The sequence below is a fragment of the Terrapene carolina genome, unplaced genomic scaffold (genome assembly GCF_002925995.2).
Source record: "Terrapene carolina triunguis isolate 2854851 unplaced genomic scaffold, T_m_triunguis-2.0 Scaffold68, whole genome shotgun sequence".
NCBI lineage: Eukaryota > Metazoa > Chordata > Testudines > Emydidae > Terrapene > Terrapene triunguis.
The window spans coordinates 77727691-77744350 of NW_020664419.1; positions in this window are offsets into that span (position 1 = coordinate 77727691).

The following is a 16660-nucleotide window of genomic DNA, read 5'->3' on the forward strand; positions in this document are numbered from 1 at the left end:
CCGGGACCATACGCTGCCAGGCTTTGTCATGCAATGATACCAGATTACTTGCTACTAGCATGGCGTGGTCAAGTGTCCTACCATGGAGGACGGAATAAGGCTGCACTGCCCAGAAACCTTCTGCAAAGGCTTTTGGAGTACCTCCAGGAGAGCTTCATGGAAATGTCCCTGGAGGATTTCCACTCCATCCCCAGACACGTTAACAGACTTTTCCAGTAGCTGTACTGGCCGCGAATGCATCCCAAGTCCTCAGGGCAAAGTAATCATTAAAAAACGCTTTCTTTTAAAACAAGTTTTATATTTTAAAAGGTAAACTCACCCGAGGTCCCTTCCATTGGGTCATGGTCTTGGATACTGGCTTGGGAGGGTACTTCAGTCAGGCTGAGAAAAAGATCCTGGCTGTTGGGGAGAACGGAGTGCTGTGTGCTCTCCGCAAGCTCGTCCTCCTCCTCCTCCTCTTCCCCGTCCGCAGAATCCTCAGGTGTGGCTGATGAGATTACCCCCGCCCAGAATCCATGGTCAGAGGTGGGGTAGTGGTGGCGGCCCACCCTAGAATTGCATGCAGCTCGGCGTAGAAGCGGCATGTCCGTGGCTCTGACCCGGAGCGACTGTTTGCCTCCTTTGTTTTTTGATAGGCTTGTCTCAGCTCCTTGACTTTCACGTGGCACTGATCTGAGTCCCTATTGTGGCCTCTCTCCATCATGCCCTTGGAGATTTTTTCAAAAGTTTTGGCATTTCGTCTTTTCGAACGAAGTTCTGCTAGCACTGAATCCTCTCCCCATATAGCGATCAGATCCAGTACCTCCCGTACGGTCCATGCTGGTGCTCTTTTTTGATTATCGGCCTGCATGGTTACCTGTGCTGATGAGCTCCCTGTGGTCACCTGTGCTCTCCACGCTGGGCAAACAGGAAATAAAATTCAGATGTTCGCAGGGCTTTTCCTGTCTACCTGGCCAGTGCATCCGAGTTCAGATTGCTGTCCAGAGCGGTCACAATGGTGCACTGTGGGATAGCTCCCGGAGGCCAATACCATCAAATTGCGGCCACACTAACCCTAATTCGAAATGACAATATCGATTTTAGCGCTACTCCGCTCGTCGGGGTGGAGTACAGAAATCGATTTTAAGAGCCCTTTATTTAGAAATAAATGGCTTTGTTGTGTGGACGGGTGCAGAGTTAATTTGATTTAACACTGCTAAATCCGAATTAAAGTCATAGTGTAGACCAGGCTTTAATGGTGAAATCCTGGCCCCATTGAATGGCAAAACTCTCATTGACTTCACTGAGGCACTGTATCTCTGTGCCTCAGTTAACCACATGATAAAATAGATATACTGATTCTTAAAGGTGATCTGTAAAGGAAAAAAGAGGGTTGTACTTCTTTTTGCGTTATTATATATAAAGGATGATGGAAAGTATTTTTGTTATGTGTTGCTTTTATTATAAGAGATGTGTGTATAAGAGATTCTGTAAAGGGAAATCGTGTCTTACTAATCTATTAGAGTTCTTTGAAGGGGTCAACAAACATGTGGACAAGGGGGATCCAGTGGACATAGCGTACTTAGATTTCCAGAAAGCCTTTGACAAGGTCCCTCACCAAAGGCTCTTACGTAAATTAAGCTGTCATGGGATAAAAGGGAAGGTCCTTTCATGGATTGAGAACTGGTTAAAAGACTGGGAACAAAGGGTAGGAATTAATGGTAAATTCTCAGAATGGAGAGGGGTAACTAGTGGTGTTCCACAAGGGTCAGTCCTCGGACCAATCCTATTCAACTTATTCATAAATGATCTGGAGAAAGAGGTAAACAGTGGGTGGCAAAGTTTGCAGATGATACTAAACTGCTCAAGATAGTTAAGACCAAAGCAGACTGTGACGAACTTCAAAAAGATCTCACAAAACTAAGTGATTGGGCAACAAAATGGCAAATGAAATTTAATGTGGATAAATGTAAAGTAATGCACATTGGAAAAAATAACCTCAACTATACATACAATATGATGGGGGCTAATTTAGCTACAACAAGTCAGGAAAAAGATCTTGGAGTCATCGTGGATAGTTCTCTGAAGATGTCCACGCAGTGTGCAGAGGCGGTCAAAAAAGCAAACAGGATGTTAGGGATCATTAAAAAGGGGATAGAGAATAAGACTGAGAATATATTATTGCCCTTATATAAATCGATGGTACGCCCACATCTCGAATACTGCGTACAGATGTGGTCTCCTCATCTCAAAAAAGATATACTGGCACTAGAAAAGGTTCAGAAAAGGGCAACTAAAATAATTAGGGGTTTGGAACGGATCACATATGAGGAGAGATTAAAGAGGCTAGGACTCTTCAGCTTGGAAAAGAGGAGACTAAGGGGGGATATGATAGAGGTATATAAAATTATGAGTGATGTGGAGAAAGTGGATAAGGAAAAGTTATTTACTTATTCCCATAATACAAGAACTAGGGATCACCAAATGAAATTAATAAGCAGCAGGTTTAAAACAAATACAAGGAAGTTCTTCTTCACGCAGCGCACAGTCAACTTGTGGAACTCCTTACTTGAAGAGGTTGTGAAGGCTAGAAATATAACAGCGTTTAAAAGAGAACTGGATAAATTCATGGTGGTTAAGTCCATTAATGGCTATTAGCCAGGATGGGTAAGGAATGGTGTCCCTAGCCTCTGTTTGTCAGAGGATGGAGATGGATGGCAGGAGAGAGATCACTTGATCATTGCCTGTTAGGTCCACTCCCTCTGGGGCACCTGGCATTGGCCACTGTCGGTAGACAGGATACTGGGCTAGATGGACCTTTGGTCTGACCCGGTATGGCCATTCTTATGTTCTTATGTGTGTGTGGTGTGTTTATTTTTACATTATTCTGATGTTTTCAATGTTGTTTTTCCTATAACACTATGGATAAGAGGAGTACTACTAGGATTATCACATCAGAGGAACCAAGAAAGTGAAACTTGAGTAACTAATTAGGGAATGTATTTTTAGTGAGATTGTTTAAAACTCTCTTATAACTCATATTTAACTCAAACGGAGAAAAGATTCACAACCACTGCCCCTTCAATTAAAGGCTGAGAATGCTCCATCTACAGTTCCACCATCCTCCAAGAAGACCCCCAACTCTTACAGGGAAGATGAAAAATTTACATTCCTCATATTTCTTTTATAAAAGAAGTAGAAAAACAGCATATTTGGAAAAAACCTTTCAGACTTAATAAAAACCAAAAAAGGGCATGGTACCTCATTTTTTCTTTTTTTTTTAATTCTTTTTGAAGGTCACCTTGAAGTATATCAGGGGGTTTTCATGAGGCTTAATTAATATTTGTAAAGCACTTTGAGACCATCAGATGAAAAGTGCTGTATAAGTAAGAAGTTTTTTTATTACAGAGGAGATAACTCTTCAGTGCTGTCAATCTGGACCCTGCCACCACTATTACATTTATTTTTAAAAGAGAAATGTTCAATAGAATTCTTTTCACATTCATATTTAAATATTTTATGCTTTTAAAGATATTTTTGTTGAAATAAGAATTTTGTCCTACCGTCTCTCCTTAGCACTTCAGTAAAATGGTAATTTTAAAAAAAGCTGAAATTTTGACGTCACTGTATCCATAGCAGCAAATTTTACTTTCACAAACACAGGATTAAGAATTCATTGAAGGTTTCAGAAGGTAGCATTGGAGACAACATATTTCTTTAGCATATAATTAAATTCTTTAGTTAACCATCTGCTTGTAACGAAGAAAGCTCATATTTAAACACATTCTCAACAATTGCATAGAGTAAAACATAAAATTAATTGCAAAGTAAATTGCTTCTTGTTTTCTGTAGCATAGGAATTCAGATGGGTTTTTCGTCCCCTACCATTGATTGAAGACTAGGGTTTACAGTCTGTTAGACTCAGATAAGTCTCTGTTAGCACCATTACTCAAATCTCTGCAATATGTTGTCCCTCAGTCCTCCTAAAAATATTATGGGTGGAGGGGACCATGTCTTGTTTGAGTCCACAGTTTGAAGACTAACGGATGGGACCAGCATTCCCCAGGCCTTTTGTAGTGAGGGTCCAATCCATGCAGTGCAGTGGTGGAATTAGTTACTTCTATGAAAGCTCTGAAAAACCTGCCTGTCTCAAGTTGGACACCCAGACATTGAGGCTCCAACAATTAATGGACAGTGGCCAAATTTTGGCCAAAATATTTCTGTGCCTCAATTCCCCATCTGTAAAATGGGGTTAATAATATTTCCCTATCTCACAGGGGTTTTGTGAGGATAAATTCATTAGTATTGTGAGAGGCAATAGTGCGGAAATAAAATACTCCATATTCAGTGCAACCCTTGGATGGCGTGCAGTAAATTGGGGAAGGGGCCAGACACTGAATGATGAGGATAGAAAGAAACATTAAACAGCTGCTTCATTCAATGAGAACCATCCATCCTGTGCACTGAATGACACAGACGTCCTGAGGAAAAAATACCCTGTGATTATGTAATTAAAGACTGTGTCAGCACGCACCATGGGGACGAATTAAGCTTTATTTTCACAATTCTGAAATTTTGAACACTTGACTTTGCAACCTTAATGTCTTTTTACCATAGTTTTCTTGTATGTAATGCATGTGTATATTAATAATGAAGGCCTGCCTGGGATCTGCCACACCTCCAGAAATACTTAGCTACTTGCAAGTACTTCAGATTTCATTTCATGAATTTTGTGAAGTGAAAATTGGTCGTTTCACGCAGTTTTCTTCAAGTGTATGTGATTATTGTGTGAAAGTTGTGTGGAATCCCTTCTGACTCCAACTCTAATTACTTTTCATCTGATTAGCACTAGGAACATATCCTCTTTCTTGGAGAAATTATCGTCTTGTGGGACTGCCCATTGGTTAGCCTCACTGTACCTCAGTTTCCCCATCATTAATAGGGATAAAAGTACTTCCCCAACTCAGAGGGATGTTAGGAGACTTAATCCATTAACATCACAAAATGTTTTCAAATCCTTGAATGGAAGATGCTATGGAATGCAAATATCGAGAGACAGTATTAAACAGATACTTGTTGCCTAATCCTTTTTTCAATCAAATAAGGGAAGAAATATTTTTCTTAAGTAGAATAATGATGGGGCTAGGGTTAATTTGCAGAATTACAAGATAATAAACCAAATAAAGCAAAGAACTCTGTTTATGTTTGCCAAATATGGTCTTTGAATTAAGCTACTAAATGCATCATCTGATGAAAGAAGAGAAAATATGCAGCATAGGTTGCTCTATAAAACAAAAGTAAGATAAAGAAAGCAAGTGAAAGAGTCCAGAGGTAAGTACTGAAATCTAAAATTTACCAAAGCAATTTTAATTTTCAGCCTTTGATAAGATAACTTCAAAGATAACTCATTCATATCACTGGTCAGCCTGAATTAAGATTCCACTTACAGGCAAATAGAAATTTATAATATGTATTCAACAAAATACAGCAAAAATCTTAGTGGGAGACAGTGGAAAGAAATGGAATGTCCTGGTTATGATTTCATCAGAACAATAAGGGCCAGATTCCTTAGTCCAACTGAACTGTCCTTAGTGTAAGTGTAGCGGGGGTGGGGGTTGAAAGATGCTCCAGCTTGAAGTCAAGCTGCCTTTACATTGGGGGTCAGTCCCAGAGGAAGTTAGAGTATCTCAAGGTTGATCTTGCTTCTGGCCAGTTGTACACAGGGTCATTTCAATAGCCAAAGACTGCCAGGCCAGAGGGATGTCCCAGCCATAATCCCTTCCTCTGGCCATGCCTCCTACTCAAGGGGCTAGCAGGGAGTTGGCAAAGGAGCTGTTACTGTGACTACACCACCAAAGAATTCCAGCTATCTGCCAGTTCTGTGGCTGCTTTGCAGCAGCACAAAGCACTGGCAATAGGGGCCAGGACCTTACCGTATCTTCCATCATTATTGGGATCATATATCTGGGAATATGACAACACTCTTATGGCATAAGACATGAAGACTGTTACTAACCAGTACAATTACAGCATATGCATGACTAAAGTCAATAATATGCTGATTGTGAGAATGTGACTGAACCAATCAAAACACTCAACACAGAGTTGTTTCAAAATTTTTGAAATCAAGTTATAATTGTAAAAAACGGGCACCGTATTTTTCTCCTCCTGTCTGTCAGGAATCAGGGTCTTCAGCAGAGCCAGTCTCCGGACAACCTAACAAGTGCAGCTGGCCTGTAATAGGGGTTTCTGATTGACTACACTGCTTGATTGGCAAGAAGAGTCAGCAGACCAGCTCTTAAGCCCAGAAGCAGTTTGGCAACTGCTCAGAGAATTTGCCCGTGGCTGCAATAGTTCCTGCTCCTACCTTGTTCCTGCCCTGATCCTGTCTCAAACCCAGGAATGCTCCTGCCTTGCTTTTATCCAAGTAATCTGGGTCTCACCCTCAGCTCCTGTTCTGGACTTCTGACTCTGGATATGACTAGGGAGGCCACTTGTCTGGTATTAAACCAGACAGTCCTGCTTTTCTAGGGTTTGTCCCCCGTCTGGAGTCAGACAAAACTGGACGTGATTTTGTCGGGTATCGGATAGGAGATGCCATATTGAAAACCGTGCACGCAAGGTCATACTGGCGGGGACAGAGCAGCGCTGTGACCTTGCACGCACAGTGTGTGCAACATCATGCAGCATGGGGGCGCCATTCTGCCCCCATGCAGCATGACCTCACACGCATTGTGCATCTGAGGTCATGCTAGCGTCAGTGGGGTCATGTTGGCAGGGGCAGGCTCACACTGTTTCCAGAAGTCCTGGAATGGCTGGTATTCCAGGAATGCATGAGTTAGGCTTGCCACCAATCTGGTTTTCACCTGGAAAGTCTGGCTTTTGGTTCGTGTGTCCGGGTGCCATTTGACAAGCCCTGATATCCTTTTTTTTTAATCTGTGGAAACCATTCACTGCCGATTTTAATTTAACCTGCTGAGAGACACTTACCCAGCGAATGCTTGCCACCCTTATGAAGAGGGGGACAGAGCCTAGCCAATCACAGCCTGGTGCCTTGCCTGCCCAGCCAATTCACAGCCCACAGCCCTCCCGGCCCCACCCACTCCTGACCACCCAACTGGGGAAAGTTTGGAAAGTTTCTCAGCCTAGAATTTGGCAGGTCATGGAAACTAGGCAGGTGTACAACAAATAGGGGGGGGTTCACTCCTCTCCCCTCTCATGTGGGTGTGCTGCAAATGGGGGAGCACCTGTTTCTCTTCCTTCCACAGTCCCACTGTGTGTGCAAGTGGGTGGGACTGCCTTCTCTCTCACGTACTAGAGCAAATAAGGGGAGTCTCTCCCCCCAATCTGTATGTAAATGTAGGGGGAGTCCTCCCTTTCACCCCAACTGTATGTACAAAAGGGGGAACTCCCTTCCCCGGCTCCCCAGAATGGGTGTGCTAATGATGCAAACCTCTCCCACTCTGTGTGTGTGTGTGTGTGTGTGTGTGTGTGTGTGTGTGTGTGTAAATGGAGAATTTCAAATAAGTGTTTGTAATATGCACAACCTCTTTGGACACAAAAACCCAATCCTGGTCTTAAAAAAGGTAAATGTTATTAAAAACAAAAAGAAAGAAAATACATTTGGAACTTAGGCTATTGCTAGATTTAAAAAGAGCAAATATGATAATAAGCATCAAGAATGGTTTTCTTGAGGTCCAGCTTAATGATTACAAGCAAAACAAAAGCATTTGGGGGTTTAGCACAGAGGAGTCCACAAGCCAATAAGAAATAAAAGAAATAAATCTAATCGTGTCTTCCTAGACATTTTCTGATATACTTATATATCCGAGGTTTCATATTGAGGAGCTTCTAGGTGTGATTTGATGATTTTTCATACCTGGCGCAAGCTTCTTACAGCATTGCTGCTCTGTCTTTCCTCTCTCCGGAGAACAACAACAGACAGACAAAAGGGGAGTCTTGTTTCAATTTAAAGAAGTTCTAGCCTTCCCATTGGCTCTTTTGGCCAGGTGCCCACTCACTTCCTTTTACCTATGCATGCAGTCAGACTTTTTAACCCTTTACAGGTAAAGCAAGTAGAGAACAGCTACCAAGAGGGATTTTGTAGCTAACTGGCTGGCTGGGTGTCCATAAAAGGGAGCTACCCCCCTTCATTTATCACAGCATCTCTTGGAAGCAAAGTGGAAGACCTGTCTTGTAGGATGCACAGCAGTATAAAACTGGTTAAATCCCTGAGTGAGAAGCTAAAATAAAAAAAGCCTCAGGCAATAGCTAAGGAAAATAAAGGCTTTGCATTCTGTGTAGTAGACGATAGGAGTACAGCAAAGATAAACAAGACAGTTGAGAAGCACATTAAGACAAAAAGGTAGAGATATTTATTATTGGACTGCCTAGGGCTTTTTGGAATCCCTGTAAATGAGACAGAAACTGACTCTTTGGAGGGAGGGAGACTTGGAGAAATTTCTGTCATAGATCATGAGCCTGATTCTCCTTTCACACGGCTTTTACATCTGTGTAACTTCATTGACTTTAAAGGAGATACTAATTTACACACATGTGAGAGGAGAATCAGACTCTTTAAGACTACAAGAAGAAAAAGAGTTCTGACGAATGCTACAGGAGTCCCTTGAGAAGAGCTATTGGTACAGGAGATAAAACATGAACAATGATTGTGTGATGATGATGAATGTAAGGAATAAAGACACAATGCTAAAGGCTGTCAGGAAAACGAAAAGTAATGGCATTTTGTATAATGGTAACATGATTTTGTTTTTTCCTGACCTTAGTTCACTTACATAGACCAGGACAAATGAAGTGAACCAGACAAATTAACATTTCATCAACAGTGGAGGTGACACGGGCATTTTATACCTAGCAATGTTGAGATCATTTATAAGGGAAAGACTCATTAGGAAGCAAGGGCAATACCGAGGAAGCTAGGGGCTGAAGGAATCTGCACTGTACCATTTTGTTTTGCTGCTTTTGTGTTTAATAGCCCTTTAGTAATAGTCTTTATTAAAGAATATACCACTTAGAGTGAGAGAGCAAAGACAATGTGAAACACCAACACTGGCTGTGAGGACCTGATGGTTGTCACTTTAACAGATCAAACAATGTTTATTTTGTTGTAAAGCTCAAAGAAGCTGGAGTAGCAATTCATATTCACAGTTGGGGTATACATGCCAAGAAATGCTGTTGCATGATTGATTATTAAAAATAAATGGGGAGCAGGGATAGAAAGCTGTAGTCCTATAAATAAATTAAACAGTGCCCTAAGCTGAAAAGTTCAGTGCAAGAGCTGAACCTTCTCCAAGTTGAGGTTGGTTTTATTTACAGTAGCACTTAGAAGCCAGTCATGATCAGAAGCCCCATTGAGCTAGGTGCTGTACAAATATAATGAAGAATGGGCACTGGCACATGCAAGGGACAGGATTAGGCCTTGACCCATTATGATGATACAGGCCAGTCCTTATGGATCTAGATCCAAATTTCCTCAATGTTTTGGCAACGTGCTAAGCTCATCCCCATTACACACGTATGCACTAATGACTGAAACTATCAATAAGCACTTAACTGCGCCACCCTGGCACACTGGCACCCGCAGCTTGGTGCACTTCTCTCCCTGTGCCCTTCGAGCGCCATCCTCCCAGGATCCAGGCAGGGGCATGGCAGGACCGGAGTTAGCACCCGCTGTCACCCAGCCACAGGACCGGCCGGGCTGTGCATGTGCAGGCCACGCGGGAGGCAGGCAGACCAGACCAGCTGCGTCTGTGTGTGCATGTCTGTGTGCACACGTTTGTCCACCTGTTCGTGCGTGTCTGCCTGCTGCACATGTGTCTGTCCATCTGCACGTGTGACCGTGTCTGTCCCTGCCCGTCTGTCTGCACCCCATGTCTGTCTGTGTGGCTGTACCCGGGTCTGTCCACCTGTCCATGCATGTCTGTCTGTCAGTGCACACCTATGACACGTGTCCGTTCCTGCCCGCCCGTGTCTGCACATGGGTCCGCCTGCGCAGCCCTGCAGAGGCAGGAGTTAGGGGCCACTTCCATCTCTGTCCTCGGGAGCGGCAGGGCCCGGAGCCCCCACAGCTGACGCGACTCCCCCACTTCCCTGCCCCTTGCACTAGAGCCGGTGTAGTAAATTGCTCTGCGTAGTAGTAAAAACTACTCATGGTGTACCGAGCATGCTGCCCTTCAGCCTGCCCTTATTAGCCATAAAATTCAGCTGACTGCTATTTACAGGGGTTGAAAAGGGGCAAAGGGGGCGAATCGGAGCAGGGGGGTGGCCAGGGTCTGAGCAGGGGGCGGAAATTTACTGGTCAGGGGGGTCAAGTAGCTGGAGGCAGGATTAGGAGAGGGACTAAAGGGCAAAATCAGGGCTGGTGGGGAGGAGCAGGAGTTAAGCTCGTGGTGAGGTGCTGGCAGAAGGTGCCAGAGAGCAAAACCCAGCACAGGCAGGGGCACAGGGGATAACAGTTACCCCAGTGGGACTGAGACACCAGTGCTTGCAAAAATGGTGGGGGGCAAAGGGACTTTTTTATTTCCCCTCTCACAGATAGCACCTCTCAGCATCCGCTTCGCAGGGCTGGGTTCTTAAAGGCACAGGCACAGGGCTGCATTCTTAAAGGCACAGGCATCCCAATGCCTCGTCAATGCAGCTCCTCTGTCTGATCTAACCTACTGAGGCTATGTCTACACTACAAAGTTCAAAGCGCTGCCGCGGGTGCCAGTGCTCCTGGTAATCCACCTCGACGAGGGGATTAGCTCCGAGCACTGGGAGCTGAGCCTATCCACACTAGCGCTTTAAAGCGCTCAAACTTGCTGCACTCGGGGGGAGGGGGGATTTTTCACACCCCCGAGTCAGCAAGTTAGGGTGTTTTAACTTGCCAGTGTAGATCATCCCTGAGATTTAATTCAGTGAAACATTTTACATATATCCCCTCAGAAACAAAGAATCCCTTATCACTGTATCTGATTGCATAGAGTCTCCGAGCAGTTTCCCAAGTTGTCTTATCTGCTGCTGGGATTCCCTGAATTCCCTGAATTTTTAATTCTAATTTTTTCTTCTCATTTTTAGAGCAGATGTTTATTCTGTTGGATCATCTGACTGAATTTCTGGCCTAGTGTCAAAACTTTGTTTTGAGTCAATCCACCAACGGGGATTGCATTTTTGCAACTGTTTTTTTGCCTCTCAGTCTAGCCCTTAGTGTTTTTCCATATGCCATTGTGTACAACTTGATTCTCAGATATTCAATAAAGGCAGTATAGTATCTCCTATAACGTCTTTCTCCCTGCAAAAAAATGTATTGTAATTTTTGCAGAAAATTAGAACTGCCATCGTGGGTCAGACCAATAGTCCGCCTAATCTAGTATCCTGTCTTGTGACAAGGCCAATACCAGGTGCTTCTAAGGCAGTGATTTCCCTACACACACACACCCCTGAATTTCCCCAACACCCCCCCCAGTTTTGTGAACTAGTTACATGCCAATTTAGTGACTGTTTGGAATTTGAATTGAAATTGAAACATTAATACACACTTTAAAAGCATATACAGTGTATGATAAAATATGTGTATCTGAAAAAGTATAATAGATTTGAAAAGTATGAACATAGACTAGCTTCCTTATACAGCTGTTGTTTTTTATGACAATGTCAGTGCATTCATTTCGGTGATGTTGGCCAACCTAATAATTTCAAATGATGATTTGTAAGCAAAGTCTAAATGAGCTCTCCATGACAGCTAGTGATGAGCTGAGGCTGGGGGGAAAGGCTTCAGGACCAGATTGTATTTACATTCACACCTAATCTACCTAGGTATCCAGCAAACAGAGCTGTGTTGCCCAAGTGATAGATTTTGGCTGGGGTTGGGTTACAAATCACTTGAATGCGGGTGGGGGGGGGGAGGGGAATGTTGTTGTTTTTATTGTATGAGTAAAGGGCCGTAGAACTATACTTAGCCTGTGCTGATTGAGGGCATCAAGAGAGAGGGTGGGGACCTGTCCCTCTCCACTGTTTAAAGACAGAGCTGATTAGGCTCCATAGATAGTCTTTTGTTCTGTTAAGTGACCACTGCAGCTGAAATCACTGATGATCAGGTCTAAAGCCTGGTCTACACTAGGAGTTTATCTCGAATTTAGCAGCGTTAAACTGAATTAACCCTGCACCCGTCCACACAACGAAGCCCTTTACTTCGATATAAAGGGCTCTTCATATCGATATCTGTACTCCTCCCCGACAAGGGGAGTAGCGCCGAAATCGACATTGCCATTTCGGATTAGGGTTAGTGTGGCCGCAATTCAATGGTATTGGCCTCCAGAAGCTATCCCACAGTGCACCATTGTGACCTCTCTGGACAGCAATCTGAACTCGGATGCACTGGCCAGGTAGACAGGAAAAGCCCCGCAAACTTTTGAATTACATTTCCTGTTTGCCCAGCGTGCAGAGCACAGGTGACCATGCAGAGCTCATCAGCATAGATAACCATGCAGTCCGAGAATCGAAAAAGAGCACCAGCATGGACCGTACAGGAGGTACTGGATCTGATCGCTATATGGAGAGAGGATTCAGTGCTAGCAGAACTACGTTCCAAAAGACAAAATGCCAAAACATTTGAAAAAATCTCCAAGGGCATGATGGAGAGAGGCCACAATAGGGACTCACTACAGTGCCGCGTGAAAGTTAAGGAGCTCAGACAAGCCTATCAAAAAACAAAGGAGGCAAACGGTCGCTCCGGGTCAGAGCGGCAGACATGTCGCTTCTACACTGAGCTGCATGCAATTCTAGGGTGGGCCGCCACCACTACCCCACCTCTGACCGTGGATTCCGAGGCGGGGGTAATCTCAGCCATGCCTGAGGATTCTGCGGATGGGGAAGAGGAGGAGGAGGAGGATGACAATGAGCTTGCGGAGAGCACACAGCACTCCGTTCTCCCCAACAGCCAGGATTTTTTTCTCAGCCTGACTGAAGCACCCTCCCAACCCCCAGACAATGAGGCCATGGAAGGGACCTCCAGTGAGTGTACCTTTGTAAATATAAAACATGGTTTAAAAGCAAGCGTTTTTTAATGATTAATTTGCCCTGAGGAATTGGGATGCATTCGCGGCCAGTACAGCTACTGGAAAAGTCTGTTAACATGTCTGGGGATGGAGCGGAAATCCTCCAGGGACAGCTCCATGAAGGTCTCCTGCAGAAGGTTTCTGGGCAGTGCAGCCTTATTCCATCCTCCATGGTAGGACACTTGACCACGCCATGCTAGTAGCAAGTAATCTGGTATCATTGCATGACAAAGCCTGGCAATGTATGGTCCCGGTGTTTGCTGGCATTCAAGCAACATCTGTTCTTTATTTCGTTGTGTTATCCTCAGGAGAGTGATATCGCTCATAGTAACCTGGTTGAAATACGGGAATTTAATTAAGGGGACAGAGGTGGCCGTTCCTACTGGGCTGTTTGCCTGTGGCTGAAAAGAAATCCTTCCCTGCAGTTAGCCAAGCGGGGGGGGGGAGAGGGGGATCTTCCCTGATACCAGCCACGCGGTAGGGGGAGGGATAAAGCGATCATCCCAGAGAATTGGATGGGGGGGGGTTAGTTTGGTTTCTGCTGCTGCACGTTAACAGGAAAACCGCAGCACTCAATGGCTTTGCTTGGTATGTGGGAAAGGAGGGCGCTGCTTGTAGGAAAGCTGCAGAAGCCGAAAGACAATGGCTTACCATGGCCGCATGCAAGTCGAATTCTGTTGCCCGGACCTGCGTCTGTGCTCTCTAACACTAAAGCCGCAGGCACTCAAAATTAAAAGATGCAAAATGCGACCTTGTACCGAAATCACATGTGCTATGTAATGTGAATAGTGTTGTTCACTGTGAAAGAGTATAAGCATTGTTCTGTAAAATGTATCTCTTTAAATACTTCTCTCCCTTTTTCCCTCCCTCCCGCAGCTGCAAATTTTTCAAGCCTCCCTCCTCCGTCCCGAAGGCATCGAAAAAAGAGGACGCGAGATGAAATGTTCTCGGAAATCATGGAATCCACCCGCAATGAAAAAGCTCATCTGAATGAGTGGAAGGACACGGTATCAAAGTACAAGAAAGATGCCAGTGAACGTGAGGACAGGAGGGACACTCAAGGTGAGAGGTGGCAGGCTGCAACGCTGGGGCTGCTATGTGATCAAACGGACATGCTCCGGCGTCTGGTGGAGCTTCAGGAACGGCAGCAGGAGCACAGAGTGCCGCTGCAGCCGCTGTATAACCTTCCTCCCCCCTCACCATGTTCCATAGCCTCCTCACCCAGACGTGTAAGAACGCGGTGGGGAAGGCTCCGTGCACCCTCCCAATCCACCCCAGTGGACAGCCCAACCAAAAGGCTGTCATTACTTTGAACTTTTTTAGTGGCCTTTTCCTTCCCTCCTATCCTCCTCCCAAACCCCACCCGGGCTACCTTCTCAGTTCTCTCCCTCTTTTTATAATCAATTAATAAAGAATGCATGATTTTTAAACGATAGTGACTTTATTTCCTTTGAAAGCAAGCTGGGATCGAAGGGGGAGGGTGGGTTCCTTACAGAGAATGAGTCAATCAAGGGGGTGGGTTTTCATCAAGGAGAAACAAACAGAATGTTCACACGGTAGCCTGGCCAGTCATGAAATTGGTTTTCAAAGCTTCTCTGATGCGCAGCGCTTCCTGGTGTGCTCTTCTAATCGCCCTGGTGTCTGCCTGCGCGTAATCAGCGGCCAGGCGATTTGCCTCAGTCTCCCATCCCGCCATAAAGGTCTCCTCCTTATTCTCACAGAGATTGTGGAGCACACAGCAAGCAGCAATAACAATGGGAATATTGGTTAGGCTGAGGTCTGAGCGAGTCAGTAAAGATCGCCAGCGACCTTTTAAAGATCCAAATGCACATTCTACCACCATTCTGCACTTGCTCAGCCTGTAGTTGAACAGCTCCTGATTCCTGTCCAGGCTGACTGTGTATGGCTTCATGAACCATGGTATTAAGGGGTAGGCTGGGTCCCCAAGGATAACTATAGGCATTTCAACATCCCCAACTGTTATTTTCTGGTCTGGGAAGTAAGTCCCTTGCTGCAGACGTTTAAACAGAGTAGTGTTCCTGAAGACGCGAGCGTCATGAACCCTTCCCGGCCATCCCACGTTGGTGTTGGTGAAACGTCCCTTGTGATCCACCAGTGCTTGCAGCACCATTGAAAAGTACCCCTTGCGGTTTACGTACTGGCTGTCCTGGTGCTCCGGTGCCAAGATAGGGATATGGGTTCCATCTATCGCCCCACCACAGTTAGGGAATCCCATTGCAGCAAAGCCATCCACTATGACCTGCACATCTCCCAGAGTCACTACCTTTGGTAGCAGCAGCTCAGTGATTGCTTTGGCTACTTGCATCACAGCAACCCCCACAGTAGATTTGCCCACTCCAAATTGATTCCCGACTGACCGGTAGCTGTCTGGCATTGCAAGCTTCCACAGGGCTATCGCCACTCGCTTCTCAACTGTGAGGGCTGCTCTCATCTTGGTATTCTGGCAGGGGACAGCAAGTCACAAAGTTCCATGAAAGTGCCCTTACGCATGCGAAAGTTTCGCAGCCACTGGGAATCGTCCCACACCTGCAACACTATGCGGTCCCACCAGTCTGTGCTTGTTTTCCGGGCCCAGAATCGGCGTTCCACGGCATGAACCTGCCCCATTAACAGCATGATCTCCAAAGCGCCGGGGACCGCGGTTTGATAGAATTCCATGTCCATGTTCTCATCACGCTCGTCGCCGCGCTGCCGTAGCCTACTCCTCGTCACCTGGTTTTGCAGGTTCTGGTTCAGCATAAACTGCACGATAACGCGTGAGGTGTTTTCAATGTTCATGACTGTTGTCTTGAGCTGAGCGGACTCCATGCTTGCCGCGGTATGGCGTCTGCACTGTTCACCCAGGAAAAAGGCGCGAAACGGTTGTCTGCCGTTGCTTTCCAGGAGGGAGGGGAGGATGTACCCAGAACCACCCGCGACAATGTTTTTGGCCCCATCAGGCATTGGGATCTCAACCCAGAATTCCAATGGGCGGAGGAGACTGCGGGAACTATGGGATAGCTATGGGATAGCTACCCACAGTGCAACTCTCCAGAAATCGACACTAGTCCCAGTACATGGACGCACACCGCCGAATTAATGTGCTTAGTGTGGCCGCATACATTCGACTTTATACAATCTGTTTTCAAAAACCGGTTTCTGTAAAATCAGAATAATCTCGTAGTGTAGACATACTCTAAGTGCTTAGTCCTGCTGTGGGAATAGAGTTTCTGTGGAAGAGACAGCCCAGCCTGCACTAGCAGTGAGGTTCTCCCATTGAGAGCTCAGCTGAAATTACTGAGCGCTGGGTGGAACCTCAAGAGACCAACTCGCAGAATAGCAGGTGGCAGCAGAAGGTGATGGCGCAGGGCCATTGGCAACAGCGTGGTGGAGTGAACGGTGACACAACAAACAGCAGTGGCCAGAGCGAACAGTGAGCAGCTGGAGGAACGAGCAAGGTGCCTTCTTGTCCCCCACCTGGGAGGTGTACTCATGTGAAAGCACCTCTGAACTCTGAGTCTCCACTGACCAAGGACAACACCGGTGAGTGGGGTGCGGTGGAGGGAAAAGTGAGGGGCACGTTAAATAAACATTTGTTTGTTGGACTATATTTTAGTGACTTTGCT